Source organism: Mus caroli, chromosome 5 (assembly GCF_900094665.2).
Source record: "Mus caroli chromosome 5, CAROLI_EIJ_v1.1, whole genome shotgun sequence".
NCBI classification, from domain to species: Eukaryota; Metazoa; Chordata; class Mammalia; order Rodentia; family Muridae; genus Mus; species Mus caroli.
In genome coordinates this window covers 97,309,806-97,327,078 of record NC_034574.1, presented here as the reverse complement: position 1 = coordinate 97,327,078, position 17,273 = coordinate 97,309,806, and the positions used below count along the sequence as shown (strand labels likewise).

The following is a 17,273-nucleotide window of genomic DNA, read 5'->3' as shown; positions in this document are numbered from 1 at the left end:
GCCAGACAATCTCCTCTGAACTGGGAAGAGCCTAAACATAGGAGATATCAAAGCCCACCCCCACAGTAAACCACTTCCTCCAACAAGGCCACACTTCCTAATAATGCTACTCCTCATGGGCCAAGCATTCAAACACATGAATCTATGGGGACCATCCCTATTCAAACCTCCACACATAGGTAAATATTTGCTTTGAGTTTTTTTTGTTTGTTATTAAAACAATAATTGAACTGGCAAGATTTGGGGCACACTTGGGAGATATCTTAATGCATTTTGCATTATAAGATGGACATGAGAATGTTGAGGGTCAGAGGTGGAATGTTATAGTTGGGATATTAGTGATCTCCTCAAAGGACTAATGTACTAAGACTTGGTCACACATTTTATGTAGCATTCAGAGGAAGAGCTTTGGGAATGTGACTACATCCTGTGGTCTCTTTACCTTTCTCAATAGATTAATCTATTAGATGAAAAACCATAATTCTAAGCACCTCAAGTAACTAAACTAGTTATCTGGCAAAACATACTTCAAGTCCAAGTTATTCAGAACAGATAAAAGCTAGTAAATACAAATAAAGATATCAATCCTGTCAAGAAGATTTTTTTTGTAAATAAATGTATATGCATTGAATCTGATAAACTATGTAGATTCTTTAATGACTAGGGAAAGGATTTAGTTGAATTTACAACAGCAGATTTTGAAAGATCTGCCAGGCACTGTTTTGGGAGCTGTTTTGGGAGCATGATATCATCTTACTAAATGATACAACACAGAATAATCTGTCTTTCTATGTCTTGTATATGCTAGGAAAGTCTCATCTAATATTTGCTGAATCATTAAATAGAGTATATAAATAAGAAGCAAGAATAAAGGAGGACGACTACCACAAACATACAAAATCCTTTCTCTCCTTCCTTAGCTATGTGACAGAAAAACATACTCTTACTTACCTTGCAACGTTGCTATGGAGATTAAGTAAGTAATGTATGAAAGACCCAATTTGTTGCCAAGCACCTGCAGGATTTTCTATAGCTGGTACTCAACCACTCCTTTAAGGTACAACAGTCACTTCAACTCACCATAGCCTACTTCTATATTGGGAAATGCACAGCAGACCCTAAAGAAACACACAAATGATACATAAATTATTTAACGTGTACATTGAATTTATGACATCAAAAAAAGAATTTTCAGGGGAAAATGAGTTCTTTCAAAGTCACTTTCAAATACCTTCCAGAAGTCCTCCCTTGAAGTCCCCTATAAAGATATAATTTTACGTGATATTAAAATGTAATATTTGCTGTTACAAAAATTATTTTAAGTCATGTTAACTCATTTATACTCATTTCCTTTCCTTTATATGTTTTTCTCAAATAATGAGATAAATTCAAAATATGATCATAAACACATGACACACAATCTCTATTTGTCTAATGTTCTCAAATTTCAAATGAATAACTTATTGATGAACATAGTACATTCATGTATTTCTTAAAATCAAGCTAAAATGGCCTTTAGAAAAACATCACACTTAAACAAAAACATGAGGGCTGGTGAGATGGCTCAGTGGGTAAGAGCACCCGATTGCTCTTCCGAAGGTCTGGAGTTCAAATCCCACCAACCACATGGTGGCTCACAACCATCCGTAACGAGATCTGACTCTCTCTTCTGGAGTATCTGAAGACAGCTACAGTGTACTTACATATAATAAATAAATAAATAAATAAATAAATAAATAAATCTTTAAACAAAACAAAAACATGATTAATTTATGTTCCTTTCTATACAGCATTTTGCTCATATTATGTATAATCTTGGTGTTACCCACTTTAACTGTGGATACACTAGTGTTTAACTTTCAATTTTAATACTTAAAAGTTACTATTCTGTTTATTAATGAATGGATAAACAAAATATACAGCCATAAAAAGGAATGAATTATCAGTACACATTAAACATGGAAGTATGAAAGAACCCACACACAAAAGCTACAATACTCTACAATCCTGTTTATGTTATGTCCAAAATCAGCAAATACACTGAGAAAATATCAGCTGTTTCCAGGGGATAAGGGAAGAGTAGATTTAAAAGTGCTTCTTCTGCAGATGAGAGAAATCTGAGACTAAAGTTAGTGGTGACTTCACAATGTGACTAATATGCTACAGACCACTCAACTGTGTATTTTAAAAGGGTTAAGTCATCTCAACTATTAAATTAAAAAATGTAATGTTCCAATAAAGATCAGTGTCCATGAGACTGTGATTAGGAAAGTAAATGTTCTGTAATATGAAGATGTCACCTTATGAGAATTTCTGAGCAAGGGAAATTAAACCATTTTAATTAACATTTATTAACTTAGGGTATGTGAAGGTCAGAGAGAAATCTGTGGGTGTCAGTATTCTCTGACTCCATCATGGAGGCACCACGATTCCAATTCAGGTGTCTGGGCTTGGTGGCAAGTATCTTAACACACTGAGACATCTGACAGATCTTGGAAACTGAGATAGCATATGAAAAGGAAAACATTGCTGTTGTGGTTTATACATGTATGACCTTTCAGACAAACTGAAATTAAACTTTTTGCAAGGAGATAAAAGTGTCAGGTTAATCATACCAGTATAATGTTGTCAATTATATTTGACATACAAACAGGTTTTTTTGTTTGTTTGTTTGTTTTTAAGACAGGGTTTCTCTGTGTAGCCCTGACTGTCATGGAACTCACTCTGTAGCCAGGTTGGTCTCAAACTCAGAAATCCACCTGCCTCTGCCTCCCAAGTGCTGGGGTTAAAGGCGTGCACCACCACTGCCCGGCTCAAATGCAGCCTTTTCTACAGCAAGGTGCTCAGCCCAGAAAAGATTAACTCACCTTTCTAAGAAGGGTGATCTGAGACTCAGCTGGTGGAAATTTCATAGATGCTGTTTCTAGGTGGTATTATTTCAAGAAAAAATTGTACGCACAGAGATCTTGCTGCAAGGAACTGCCCAGACGTGAAAATAATGTTCTGAAAGCCAGTGACTTTGCAATGTCTCGAGAGGATAGTGATGTATATTCATCTTCTGACTTAAAGGATTTTCATAAGATGGACAGCAGCAGAGGCTCTCAATTAAGAGAGATACTGTTTAGAGTGTGACACCAAGAGCTCTGGCATCCTCAGCAGGGGAGACCTTCAGCTCAGAGGCCTGCCCACACTTTTGGCTGAGTCTTCATTATCTGTGCTTGTCTGAGGTCTTATGATGTTTCTTCTCTTCCTTATCTCCAGAACTGTCCCATTTCTCTTTCTTCTCTATCTTTTCCTTATCATGTCCGGACTCCTTTTTCCCACTGGATATTTTATCTATCTTTTCAGGTTTAAATGAATCACCTTTTTCTTTGCCTGAGGATTTTGACTTCATTTTTTCCTTGTCTTTCTCATTTGGATAAAGAGACTCACAGGGACTTTCACTTTTGTGTTTTGAAACCCCCAATATTCCATTTTCATCTTTCCGCCTCTTGATTAAGTCCAGGGGTGCCTCTCGGTCATTGTTTGAATAATCTCTTTTCCGTTCTTTCCTGTCCTTTTCCTCTTTTTTCTCTCTTTCTCTGGATCTTTCCCTTGACTTGTCCAAATCTTTCTTGTCTGCTTCTCTCTCTTTACTCTTGCACAGTAGTGGTGGAATATGGTTGATATAGAGTTTTGCTGAAGATTCCTTAAGTTTGACAAGACTGTCCTTTATTGTGGAAGAGTGTGATGGAGAAGGATGGGAATCAACTTTGCGACGTTTTTCTCTTTCAGGTTCTGTGATATCTGTTCGGGAAATAGGTGATTTCAAGGAGCCAGAAACTGGTGCTTTTTCCCCTCCTTTAACATTCTCTTTTGACTTCATTTCCTTTGCTAAATCTCTTTCTCTTGAGGGCTCTTTCTCTTTTTCCCTTTCTTGAGTGGATTTTGATTCTACATTGGCGACAATGATCCTGAATTTCTCATCTTTAGCTTTTTCTTCCTTCTTTAATTTTTCCTTGTCTTTATCAGATTTAGGCATTCTTTCTTTGGCTTCTCTTATTTTTTCATCTTTATTTGGTTGTTCTTCCTTGGGTTTTTCTTTACTGTCTTTACCAAGTACCCTGGCCTCTGGAGTAACAGCTGGGGTCTTTTCTTTTTTTTCTTTTTCTTTGCCCTTTTCTTTGTCATTTTCCTTAACAGCTTTGGTGTTAGAGCCACTGTTTCCATTGCTTAAATTCCCTTTTGGTATGACACTGGAAGCTTTATTAGCAGCTTTCACAGCACACTGAGCTCTTTCTCGTGATCTGTCGGCCTCCTCAGCACTGCTCTCATCTAATTTACACATACTTCCTATGGATGAAGGCAGCCCACTACAAGGCCCACTTGGTTGTAGATTGGTAGCAGTATTTCTTGGAGGAGGGTCTTTGTGATGAAATTCATTTTCAGGTATCATGTATGACTTTCTACTTTTCAGCTGCCCAGAGTAGACCATTGCTAATGCATATAGATCTGGTTTCTTTTCTTTTTCTTCTTGGCAGATTTTATGCACTCTTCTTTCCAAAGCCTGACCCAGATTTAAAACCTTGGGGTACCATGGTAGTATTTTTGTTAGTACAATCAAGATATTCCTGATATGTGTATATTCACCTGTTTCCAGGCAATGTACCGATGCCTTGGTTAGTTTGTAATGCCATTTATGTACAACATGTCGAAAATTCTCATAATCTAGCTGATCGGCTTTATTTCCACCATCAAATCCAGTTGCTCGTAATATAGTAAGGAATCCTGGATAGTTTCCACATTCCTTCTCATAGGTAGATCTGTCGCTGTGCCACCTAGTCACAGTCTCTAACATGCAGCAAAGAAATCTCCCATATCGACTAGCTTCATTTTCAGTAAAGCTAGCAACCATGTAAATTATGTCTGAAAAAACTCGGTCATAGCAAAGAAGTGTGGAAAAATTTGGAGTCTTTTGTTGATGGACTAACTCAACAAAATGAGCACAGTAAACAGAATCAATTGCTGAAAAAATACATCGAGGAAATATACACAACTGGAGAAATTTTGTGATGGTCTCATTTTTAGTAGATTTTGCTAAGAGCCAGTTGTCCTTTTCTAATTTCAGCCTGTGTAGAACTCGCTGTACATGCTCCATCTGTTTCTTTTCCTCTTCAAGAAGCTTGTCCTGCAAGGCAGTGCAGCGCTCTTTCTCCTTTTTCTTTTTATTTAGAGGCATTTCTTGATTGTCATCAACTGCTTTCATTTGGATCTTCAGTTTATTGACTTCCCGTTCATAGCTGGTATGTGGCACTGCAAGGTCATACATGGTCAGAGACCAGAATGTGGTATAGAACTGAGGGCTGATATCGTCCCAGACTTTGGAGATATGTAACGAGACCACTGCTTCATGGACAGGAGCCATCACCATCTCACATGACATAATGTACTTATGAACTTTATGTTGCTGCTTACTACCCTTTTCTGATTTCTTAAGTTCATCATACTTTGATGAAATATGGTGTGCATACATTGGCCGAGACAGAAAAAATGCTGCATCGTGGGGTGTATGAAATTCATTACAAAGCACATCAATTGAAGGAACTCTCTTTATGTAATCATCTGTGCTTAGATTTGATGCTAAAAACCCACCAAACTGTACCAAGGTATCATGACACTGGTCATATAGCTTTCCGACAAGTTTCAAATGTTTCTCTCCACCTTCCTGAAATATCACCCCATTCCTTTGCTGTGCTATGAGCAAACAAAGAGGAAGGGCAAGATCATGGTCCAGTAGTGCATCCTTTAATCTCTGAGAGGATTTTTTAGTGTTTCTAATCTGGCCAAAATATCCACCTTCAGCTTTCAGTTGTTCCCCACCTGTCATAGCCTCAAGCTGCTCCATTGTCATTTCCTCTGTAACTTCTATTCCTGCCATTTTTTGTACTACTTCTTTCAATATAAGTAGGTCAAAACTTTTGCCTGCCTTTAACTGATTGGCTACATACTGAAGAAGACCAGCAAGATCAATTGGGTATTTACGAAAAACTGCACCACAGAAACTAGCCAGACTCTGAAGCCAGTTGGAGATGGTTGTGTCATCATGTTTCATCCTTTCTTTTTCTGGATTAGCTAGTGCTTCAATGATACAATAGGCTAAAACATCGTAATTCAACGCAGTGAGATATTTCAATGAGTCTACCACAGGGGTTATTAAATTATCATACTTCTGTATTTGTGACAAGATATAATCAAACAAAATGGTTGGATTACTGTGGCTCAATTTCCCAATCTGTCTTCCTGAAGGCTTCACATTTTCCTTGGTTAGGCGCTTCATGATGTATTTGGCTCGGTCTATTGTATGAGCTTTAACTTTCACTAAAAGTGGATGGCTGTTGTAAGTCTCATTCTTCCACTGTCCATATAAGCGATATCTATGTTGATAAGGAAATGTTTTAAACATTCCCCATAGTTCCTCAGACATGCACGCATTGCAATCCATTAAAGAAAGAGAAGGAAGCAGTACCTGGTCAGTAACGCTAAGCAAACAACTAAAAATAGCTTCCATTTTCTCTTTATTTTCTTGTTTCCCATCAGACTGAAATTCCTTCATAAATGACTTGCCTATGCGCACAACCTTTGCAAATAAGATGGGATCATGAGAAAGGTGAGGACCAAGGTAATAGAACATACTGAATACATCTCTCCTTAAGTCTTCAAAGCTCTCTGCTTGCTTTGGTGCCTTCTTGTTTTGTAAAGCATTGACAGGTGAGCCTTTGGCACCTTTAGGGACACCAACTCTTCGGTAAATAGGCTCAATAGTTATGTGTATAAGATTGCAAATAGCAAGGGCTATTACTTTATGTGATGTTGCATAATATGGAGGCATATGGTCCATAATACTTTGCGCATGTTTCCAATCACCAATAATTAACAAGGCTTCCAACAAACCAAGTTTTTGGTTGTCAGGTGCCTTCTCTACCTTATCATCTTTTTTCTTTTCTTTCTCTCGTTCATCACTTTTTTCGGAAGGCAATACAACCATTGTAAGTTTTTTAACAATTTGCTTAGCTTCCACAATTTCTCGTTTGTATTCACTCACAATGCAGCTATCAGCTGGAAGAAGGTGCACATAGAGATCATCCAAATCGATAAGGTTAAACTGCAGGAGCACTGCTGCAGCTCTATACAAGGAGGATGGGGTCTCACCATTTGGCTCCTGGTAAAACTTGAATTTGAACCCAAGAATATGACACAGTGTGTGTGGTTCACACATACTCATATAAGCTTCTAATAAAGATATAAAGAAATCATGGTGTTCTGGCCTGCATTCAAACACTTCTAAAATGATATCCAAAACTCTATTGGGATCTAGATTAAAGCACCCTATTAAAGATTTGAGAATTTCTAAGATTAAATCACTAGTGATATTTCCAGATAAATCTTGTCCTAATTCAACAATCAGCTTGGCATAACCTTCATTTTCTTCTCTTAGCAAATTGAACTTCTGCTGTTTATAGAAGAGTTTCGTTTTGATCTTAACTGATTTTTGATTGAACTGCTGCGATTGTTTGATAAGGCCTAACGACTCCAATGTTTCTGGATCCAAGCGTTCCTTTAGAACTGTGTCTGAGACTAAATATAAACATGCTAATATCAGTTGTGTAAAATGATCTCTTTTGCTTTTTTCTTCTAGACAATTCGTCTCAATATCTAATATGCAGAATATATCAGCAAGAATAAATGGAATATCTTCTCGAAATTCACTGATGTCATTAAGAACATTTGAGGCCTGTTCAGGCTTTAAAGTTCCTTTAATGACATGGTATGACAATTCATAGAGTGCCTGTTGGAAATCTCTCCAAGCAAAAGTGTCTCGGCTTTTACTTTCACTGAGAATCCGGCACAACCGCAAAAACTCGCCTCTCCCAGATTTTTCCCAGGTCTTGATCCACTCTGCAGGAACCACTACAGTTGTCGAGGTCATCGCCATCTTCTCTTCCCTAGTAGCAGAGACTTGATGTGCAGTCTGCACTTATGCACTAACACTCTTGCTTCCAGGAGGTTCAAGGAAAGACCGGCTCAGAGCAAACACCAGGATGTTCTGAAGAAAGGGTTTTAGTATTGTTTTTCTGGTTCAGGATCTGGAAGCAGGGAGTTTCAGATGCTCAGTGCTGTAGGTCACTGCAATAAAGAGAGAACCAAATAAGATTCCAGAAGCCAGCGAGCTCATAAGTTCTCTAAGCCAAATACCTCAACCAGGAGCTGCTTTTGGTAAGGGGCATGTATCAACCCAGATCTTCTCATATTCTTACCTTCTTTCCCCACCATATTTCTAGTTCTTACTATCTCTTTGGCTTACAAACAAATCCTATAGTCTTCATATCATCTTATGTGAAACAGCTGACTCCGACAGGCTATTCAGTAGACCCTGTGGCTGTCTTTAGAATTCCACATTAGCCTTGACATCTATCTCCTCATCCTGAACCTGTGATCTCCTTATTCTTCCTACAAACATTAAGGGATGTGTCTCAGTTCCCCAGGTGAATTCTCCATTCTTCTTGGTTCTGTTCTTTCTCCGAGAAAGAATGACTCCTCCCTAACTACCACCTGAGATCCTCTGATTTCTGTGGCCATGGCTACTGGAAAATCTTCTTTTTCCCTGTAGCTTCACCATTCCATTCTTCTCTGGTCCCCTTCAAGCCTGAAGTGTTAACTTCCCCAAATGCCTCTATGCCTATTAGTATACCACATCACTTTTGTTACTACACTGGATCATTATCTGTTTCCTTTCTGGAGGAGGCTGAATGACAAATATCCACTTACCTCCTGCCATTCAAATCCTGTGTGGGAATCTCTAACCAAGTCACAAACACTCTCAGTTCATACTGAATGAACCAAGGAGGCAGGAAGATAACATGAAGATACAAGTTTGACATATGGCCATGTACCTACTGCTTATATGAACCTAAGTGAGTTTTAATTTCCTCTTCTAGAAAACAGAACAACTATCTACTTGATAGAATTTCCTGAGATAGAGATAAACTTAATTAGAATTTATCCAGGAGTCACTATTTCCACTTGCAAGATAGAAACCATAAATGTTACTTAAAGTTAGTTCATTTGTCCCTCTAGAAGAGCTCATAGTAGTCCCGGGTATCTTGCCCATCCATCTCTCATGGATCAATAGACAGATACTATACCCTCTGCAGAAGCTTTGTGTGGATCTAGAGCAGCAGTTCTCAAGCTGTGGGTCATGACCTCACCTTTGGAGGTTGCATATCAGATAGCCTAATATATCAGATATTTACATTACAATTCATAACAGCAGCAAAACTACAGTTATGAAGAAGTAATGAAATAATTTCATGGTTGGGATCATCACAACATTAGAAACTGTGTTAAAGGGTTGTAGGATTAGGAAGGTTGAGAACCCCTGACAGAGTCAACAGAAGAGTGAAGAGTTAAAGAGTAAGACCTGACAATGAATAAGATTACTTCAATTAATGTGAAACTATAATGGATGAACTATTACTAATCGTAATAGGGTTTCCTGTGAGTTTGCTAAAAACTATTTTTAAAATACTTTTTACTTCTAAATATAGTAGACATGTGTGAATACACAAATATATGCATTTTAAGCAGTCATCTTAAAATGTTTCCTTTTCCTTTCATGTTTTAGACTGCTTCTGTTGCTGAAATTCTCAGGATCTGTTGGACCTTTCATGGCTTTCTGAGGGAAGAGGTAGCTCTGCATGGCTGCAGCATCCTCTGCTGTACAATCAGAGATCCCATGTACTCGAAATTAAATGCACTGAAAAAATCCCATGTACTCGAAATTAAATGCACTGTGAAGGACAAAGTAAGAGTGTGGAATAACTTTAAATGAAAACCAAAAGGAATACTACTAAATGTCAGGTAACAGACACATGTATCACAGATGACATTATTCTTTATTTAATTCTTGTTTTAACACTTGAATTTCCACGTCTCCACAACAAAATCCAAAACAATGTACACTAAAACACAGGTCATTAAAACAAGCAGCACTTAAACTAATTGAAGCAGCTTTCAAACACAAACACAATCACTTCAAAATAGCTAGCATAGCACAGACTTTGAAAAATATATGTATGAATATTTAATAATAGATTAAGTTATAAAATTATATTTTGTAAATGTCAATCACATGAATTGAAAAATCAAAGAAGTACTGTAAGAAAAGGAAAATGGAAAACAATAACAACAGATTAGTGATTACAAGTCATGGAATGTGAACAGATTAAATATTTATTAGTAGACCAAGTTCCAATAACTAGTTAAAAATGAAAAAGGCATCTTTAAAACTTTTATGATCATTTAAAATGGACATCTTATATACTTCTGATAATTATATATCCATGAAGCACCTGAAGTGAGCTCCACTCTAATGAGTGGATTATATGGAAAGTTGCTTGAGGGAGCATATGGGAATGGTATGGATGGACTTAAAGGCATTCTACACTGAATAAAGTTGTATCCTGGAGGCCACAACAAAAATGGAAACAGTCACTCCATTGATCAGTGATAACAAAGGAAAAAACAAGCTGGCTCTTCATGGATATTTTTTCTAAATTCAGTTTCTTGTGAGTATTTGCAAGCACACATTTATGAATGCAAGGCTTTGAACTTTGGGCATGCACTGCTAAAAGGCACCTATAGCTCATTCAGTGTTTATCTCTATAGTCCTTGTGCTTTGCTATTTTCAAGGAGTCTCTATGTATTGCCCTGGCTGGTACAAAACTTGCTATCTCTAGTGGTAAGCAGCCCAGCTTTTCAAATATACTACGATTCTTCTCCAAGAACATCCTCTAGTTATTCCATCAAACACTAGTAGACTAACCAGAAAGACTTTATGGTGGCAACTAAAACTCTAAATCGTTAGCTCTACAAAGGTGAGATTATAGACGTAGGCCTGATTTAATCACATACACTCCTTTAAAGGCAAAAACTAGAAAAGAAATCCCATTTTTTTCAGAAGGATTCAACTTGTTTTGAAGTTGAGAGGGATCACTTAGGAAAAAATGCTGGAAGCCTGGAGAAGCTGGGGCATCTGGGCTAGTGGACAATCATCATAGGTCATAGGGACTTTAGTGCTAACATCAAATGGAACTTGATTTTACCTACAACTGGACTCTGATTGAAAGCAGCTCCAGGTATAATTCTTTAACTGAGTCCCGACGGCTGACACTGATTTGGCCTCTGGTAACCTAAAAAGCCTAGATTAGCTTTAAGTGTAAAAAAAAAAAAAAGTTACAGAGTAGATGTTGTTTTAATTCTCCTTTCCACTTCCACAACATGACTCTCACGTTCAATGGGAGTATGTAATATTGTGGAATACCAGTGCTAAATTTGTGTCCTACCCAGTGACCGCAAACTTCTTGTCTCCACTACTTCAGTCTCCAAAGGACTTTCTACCTGCTAATTTCTAGCCTTACTAGGATGATGAAATGCTTTCTACATAACTCTCTCGCTCTATTTTTCAATCTTTGCAGGACTATATCTTAGAGCTTATTCAACATACCTTTATAAATGAGAAAGCCACACTTACTGTGGTTTTCATTTATTGGGGTAAGTTTTTTGTGCACTGTGTAAAAGTTGTCTTTGTTTTATTCAAATGTTGATTTTTGTACCAGCAGAGAGCTGCTGAGCACTGTTCGGGTCTCTGGTATTGTTGTTTTTATGGATTTAATAAAGAGCTGATGACGAACAGCTGAGGCAGGAGAGGAAAGGCGGGACTTCCGGCAAAGAGAGGCTCTGTGGGAAGAATCAGATGAGAGAGCATGACACCAAGGTTCAGGGACTGAGAGAGAGGTAATGGGGAGGTAGAGCATGGACTAGAATAAACAGGTTAATTAAATAAGACTTAGGTCCAGTGGGTGGGAACCTGGAAGCTTACAGTAGACACAGACTGATAAGAAAAGACAAGGTTTACCTTACACGCATGCAGATGCAGAGGCCTTTTGAACAGCCAGAGATGCTGAGGAGTTTGCACGCTGACTAAGCAAATGAAAAGGAAAGGAAGGGTTCTTAGGTAAACTGCTCATGGCTTTGGTGCCCCCAGCATGTATAGCTTTGCTGGCAGTTCCCAAAGGCATCCTTTTTTGAAAGGATTTCTCCTGCAAGTTTTTAAATCATTCGACTTGTTGTTATGTTAGTTACTCTTTTTCTAGTAAATTATTTTCTGTTTCCATCATCTAATTTAGTGTTCTGCTTGACCATGAACACCTCTAAGACATTACTTAAACTACAATTTGTAGGGTAATCACATAAACAGCTTTTCTTTTTCTTCTGCTGACTCTTTTGTTATTTAAGGTCAGCTGGAGTTTTCTGTTTCAAGTAGACCTAACTGGAATGTAAAAGTCAAAATGTTTGAGAACAAGGAGAAAGAGAGGGTGGGAGTGGGACATTAAAAACCACTGTGCTAAAAGAACTGCTTCATCTGAAAAAAATAAAGTAATAGAGGTAAAATATTTGAGTCAGCTTTAAATTGAAATACTAAGTATCAATGGCTAAATACATATTCAAGTAATCTTGGCTCCTTAATTTTTATGAAAGGAAGATACATGTCTACATTAATGAGCTTTTATAAACTGTTGGTATGAGAATAAATTTTAAATAGCTCTTTTCATGGGTCCTTACTAAGAAGTGACAGTTAAAAATTCTAAATGACATTAAATTTAATGGCAAAGACTATAAAGAGAAAGTGGCTACATTTTAATCAGAAATCTAGAAAAAGATGTAAAGTGAATTATTTTGGTGTTAAAATATAATTTTGTCCAAATTCACTAAATGTGTAAGCAATACTTCAAAATGTAAATTTAAAGAAAGAACTAAGGAAGAAAGAAAAATAAATGGTTATAAAGAAAATATACTGTTTGATAAGGAAAATGATGAAAAATAAGAATGTAACACAAGATTACACAAAATGAATTCTTAAATGTTTGTTTAAATATATATACATATATATATACACACACATATATGTGTATATATATATATTCTTTGTCTGCATGTACACCCACACATCAGAAGATCCCAATATTGATGACCATAAGCCAGTAAGCCACGTGGTTGTTAAATATTACTCAGGACTTCTAAAAGAACAGAGCAGCCAGTGCTCTTAACAGCTGAGCCACTTCTTCAGCCTCCACAACAAAGCTTATAGAAGGAAATATATGTATAATTTAGTTGGCTATAATTAGATACATACTTAAGTTTTTCTAAAGAGAAAAAATTTTGATGAAATAATGTATACAACCAGAATTTGATTATCTATACTTAAAACCAGTTTCTTAAAACAGACCTGATCTTAATAACATTTTTAAGAAGTGATAAGGAACAATGGTTTTCATGCTGTTTTCCAGGACATGGCTATTCTAACTGTGACTATTGTAAGTGCTCTCATCTAGTTTCATTCCTTCTCTAAAACACTGACAATTAGATTAAAACAAAAACCAAACAAGCAAAGTTAACAACTATGTTTAAATGAACCTTTCAACTAAAAATTAACTGTTACAAATTACAAATTAACTGTTCTCGCACTTCTTTCTATAAGTTACTATTACTAAAAATAATTGTTTTGTGGTTCAAATTGAATCTACAACCTAAATCTGTCTGGCACTTGGTTTGTTATCTATTTTTCCTTCATTCAATAGTACAATGCCTAGCAAAGTAACAGTGACCCAGCTTGAGATATCCATCCCCTACAGCAGTGGTTCTCAACTTCCCAATGCTGTGGGGATCATAAAATTATTTGCATAACACTGACTTTATTAATCATTATTCCTCCAAAGTAGAAACAGATCAGGCCAGTAACAAAAACAGGTTAATTCTGGCAATGCGAGGCAATAAAAATTTAACTATGCTATGGTTCTTTAATAGTGTTCTCAGGAAAGCAAACTAACATCCAAAATGTTGGAACATGAAGGAAACACCAAAGCTGTCAGAGCAAAGTAAAATTGCTATGTTAACTCCATTCTCAAAGTAAACAGACCTGAAAGACTTTCAGTCATTGCCTGAGTTAAGCATCGCAGAAGACTCTGGCTAGGCATGAACAAAGATCTCAAAATCTGCCTGTATACCTATGCCTTCTCAGTTAACAGGAGGCTTAGGATGGACAAACTAGGCAGTGTTTATGCATGGGTCAGCACTGAGCTGAAAACCCCAAATTTCAGAGTACATGCTGAACGAACCTAACTGGTAAAGAGTCTCAAACTCTATTACTAACCTTTCTTAAACACAGCCCTGTCCATCTACTTCAAGACCCAGCTATACCACTTCTGGGCATATACCCAAAAGATGCCCCACTATACCACAGGGACACTTGCTCAATTATGTTCATAGCAACTTTATTTTTAATAGCCAGAAACTGGAAACAACCTAGATGGCCCTCAACTGAAGAATGGATAAAGAAAATGTGCTACATCTATCTAAACAATGGAATGCTATTCAGCTATTAAAAACAAAGACATTCTTTTGTAGGCAAAAGAATGAACCTTGAAGACATCATTCTGAGCAAGGTAACCCAGACCCAAAAGGACGCACATAACAGGAGCCTAGCATGGCTGTCCTCTGAGAGGCTCCACCTGGATGAAGCTCCGGGAGTCTTATGGAAGAGTTGGGGGAAGGACTGAGGGCCCCGAAGGGTATAGGAACTCCATAGGAAGACTCACAGTTAACTAACCTGGACGCTAGGGACCTCTCAGACTGAACCACCAACCAAAAACCATACATGGATGAGCCCCTCAACACTCCCCCCAAACCCTCCAGCCCCGGGCAAATGTGCAGCTCAGTCTTCATGTTGGGTCCTGAACAACTAGAACAGGGGCTATCCCAAAAGCTGTTACTTGTCTGTGGAATTTGTTCCCCTAACTTGGCTGTCTTGTTTGGCCTCAGTAGGAAAAGCAGTACCTAACCCTGCAGAGACTTAATGTGTCAGGGTTGGGAGGGCCTCCACTTAAGAGAAGAAGGAATGAGGTGGAGGAACTGTGAGAGGGGGAGATGGGGAAAAGACAACCATAAAGATATAAAGTGAATTTTAAAAAATTTGAAAAAAACCAACAAACAAACTTAAGGGCAATTAGATGGACTGTATAAAACAGTCACCTTGTACCTGTCCCTGGTACCTTTCTAATAATTTCACTCTCCAAGAAAGGTCCAGAAGTTTCTTAATGAATACACTTTACAGTATCAAATTAGGTATTCTATTCAACACAGGGTTCTAGAAACAGTAACTATCCATGATTCCTTGCTGTGGTCTGGTTTATTGGTTTAGACCTATTCTAAGTGAAAGGAGGAGGGTGGGAACCCCTATACTACATACAGACATTTGATACACACGCATGCATGTCTCTCTACACCGACAGTGGTAGGAATGAAACTCAGCCTACATAATATATAGGCATTTGATACACACACACATGTATGCCTCTCCATACCAGCAGTGGTGGGAATTAAACTTGGCCTACATGGTTTATTTTCATAATACCAGAATGTTTCATTTGGCTGACTATCCTGCTCTCTATTTGGTGATGTGCTTTCTTTTCATTTCTTTTGTGTTTTCTTTTACCTCTATGTCAGCAGTTCTCAACCTTCCTAATGCTGCAACACTTTGATACAGTTAGTTCCTCATGTTGTGGTGACCCAACCATAACATTATTTTTGTTGCAACTTCATAACCTACTGTTATGAACTGTAATGTGAACACGGTTTCCAATGGCCTTAGGCGACCCATGCTACTTACACCATCTTTTGGAACTACAAAGCTTGCTGGTATCAAAATAACTGTTAAGTATAAAGAAGCTAGCATCCCCATTTTGGCTTGAAATGAAGCGAGAGAGTATTTATATGAGTGTTTAAGATTAAGACGTCTTCTGCAAAGCATCCAAAAGAATAACTTCTGCCAAATATTTGGTCATATCATGAATACATGCCTTCACGTTTATATAAAGTATACTGCAGTGTTTTCAGTACTCTATAAACAATCAACGTTCTTGTCCAAGCACCTTGGCTGAGTTTCGTGAACTGGGGGAAGAGTTAACAATAATGCCCAGTGTCAATTTAACACAGCTGATAATATTCTGATTTTGGTTGTAAATATGATCCTGAAAATCTCCTACGGGCGGTAAATTTCTGAGGGCAAATGCAGCAGGCAAACCTAGGGACGGCAAAACACACTCCTAAAATCCTGGCACCCCGTCCTTTCTCTTAATTTAATCGTAACCACCTTCCCCGTATCCAGCATTTCCACAGCTTCAGAATATTGCAGAAAACTACTTATTAGAACCGGGTGAGGAATACTGAAGTCATTCCCGGTAGTGCTGTCAACTCTTCACTCCTTTCGCTCCAGTTCCTGAGTTTACTGCACCTGGCACACAGTTTAACTCCGGAGCTCGCGCGCGGTCCAGAAACCACCTACTTACTGCCTGCCGGCCAGGTAGGCGTTCTGTGTGCCCAGAGACGCTCACGGGAGCCACCAAACGCCGGGGCTGAGGAAGCGCCCGGTGACACCAGAGCTCATTTAAGGTCTGTTCGCTTCGAGAACGCCCCGGAAAGACTCGGGGGTCTGCGGCTTTCCCCTGCGTGGGTTAGCACAGCCCGGTCCGCCGAGCTGGACAGAGGCCGCAGCCTGCCCGCTCGCCTGGGGGCCGCCATGCCGACTCACCGCTCGCTCGCGCTCCGCCCGCGCCGCCCGCCGCGACCGCGCCGGCTCGCGCTTCCCCGCCCCAGCCGCCGCGAACCGCCTCTACGCCGTGGCTCGGGAAGGGCTTCACCGCTCCGCGCCCTCCTGACCCAGCTCGATAGGGACACCAACGATACACCGCCAACTCCACAGAGCGGTGGGAAACCAGTCGGGATCTCCTCGGCGTTCGGCTGACGTCACTGCCGAGGGACGGCGGCGGTGCGGCGAGTCCTCTGCGCATGCGCGGCCGCACTTCGGTTGCTGGCTGGGGGCGGGGGGGTGGGGTGGGGACTGAGGTCGTTGGTCATCACTGCGCCTTTGTTAGAAAATGCCTTGCTGAGGTGACTGTGTGCACCCGCGGTTTCATTTGAATGTGAATGCTAAATACAAACAATTCTGAGAGCTTTCTGAAAATGATGTGGTTCAACTGGTGGAAAATCTGGTAGTGTGCTATGGAAAAAGTTTGTTTATCTCCCAAAGTATGTTGCTCTCAAGACTACAAGTCAAGCCATGAGTTCGGGAAGGATGACTAAAATACTTGTTCACTGTAGACAGCTGCCAAAATTTATTC

The 17,273-nt window shown here is 38.9% G+C and overlaps 1 pseudogene across 2 annotated transcripts in view; it reads right to left on the bottom strand.

Moving 5' to 3' along the window:
- The window catches only part of LOC110294739, a 34,827-nt pseudogene extending 17,923 nt beyond the window's left edge, over positions 1-16,904 (bottom strand). Inside the window, exons 1-3 of one of the 2 annotated variants that reach the window (XR_002377970.1) lie at positions 16,685-16,904; positions 2,868-8,163; positions 952-1,118 (exon numbers count right to left, since the gene is read on the bottom strand). The product of XR_002377970.1 is annotated as a THO complex subunit 2 pseudogene, transcript variant X1 (transcript). The other variant, XR_003836709.1, reaches the window with a different exon arrangement.
- Positions 16,905-17,273: the final 369 nt, after the last annotated feature.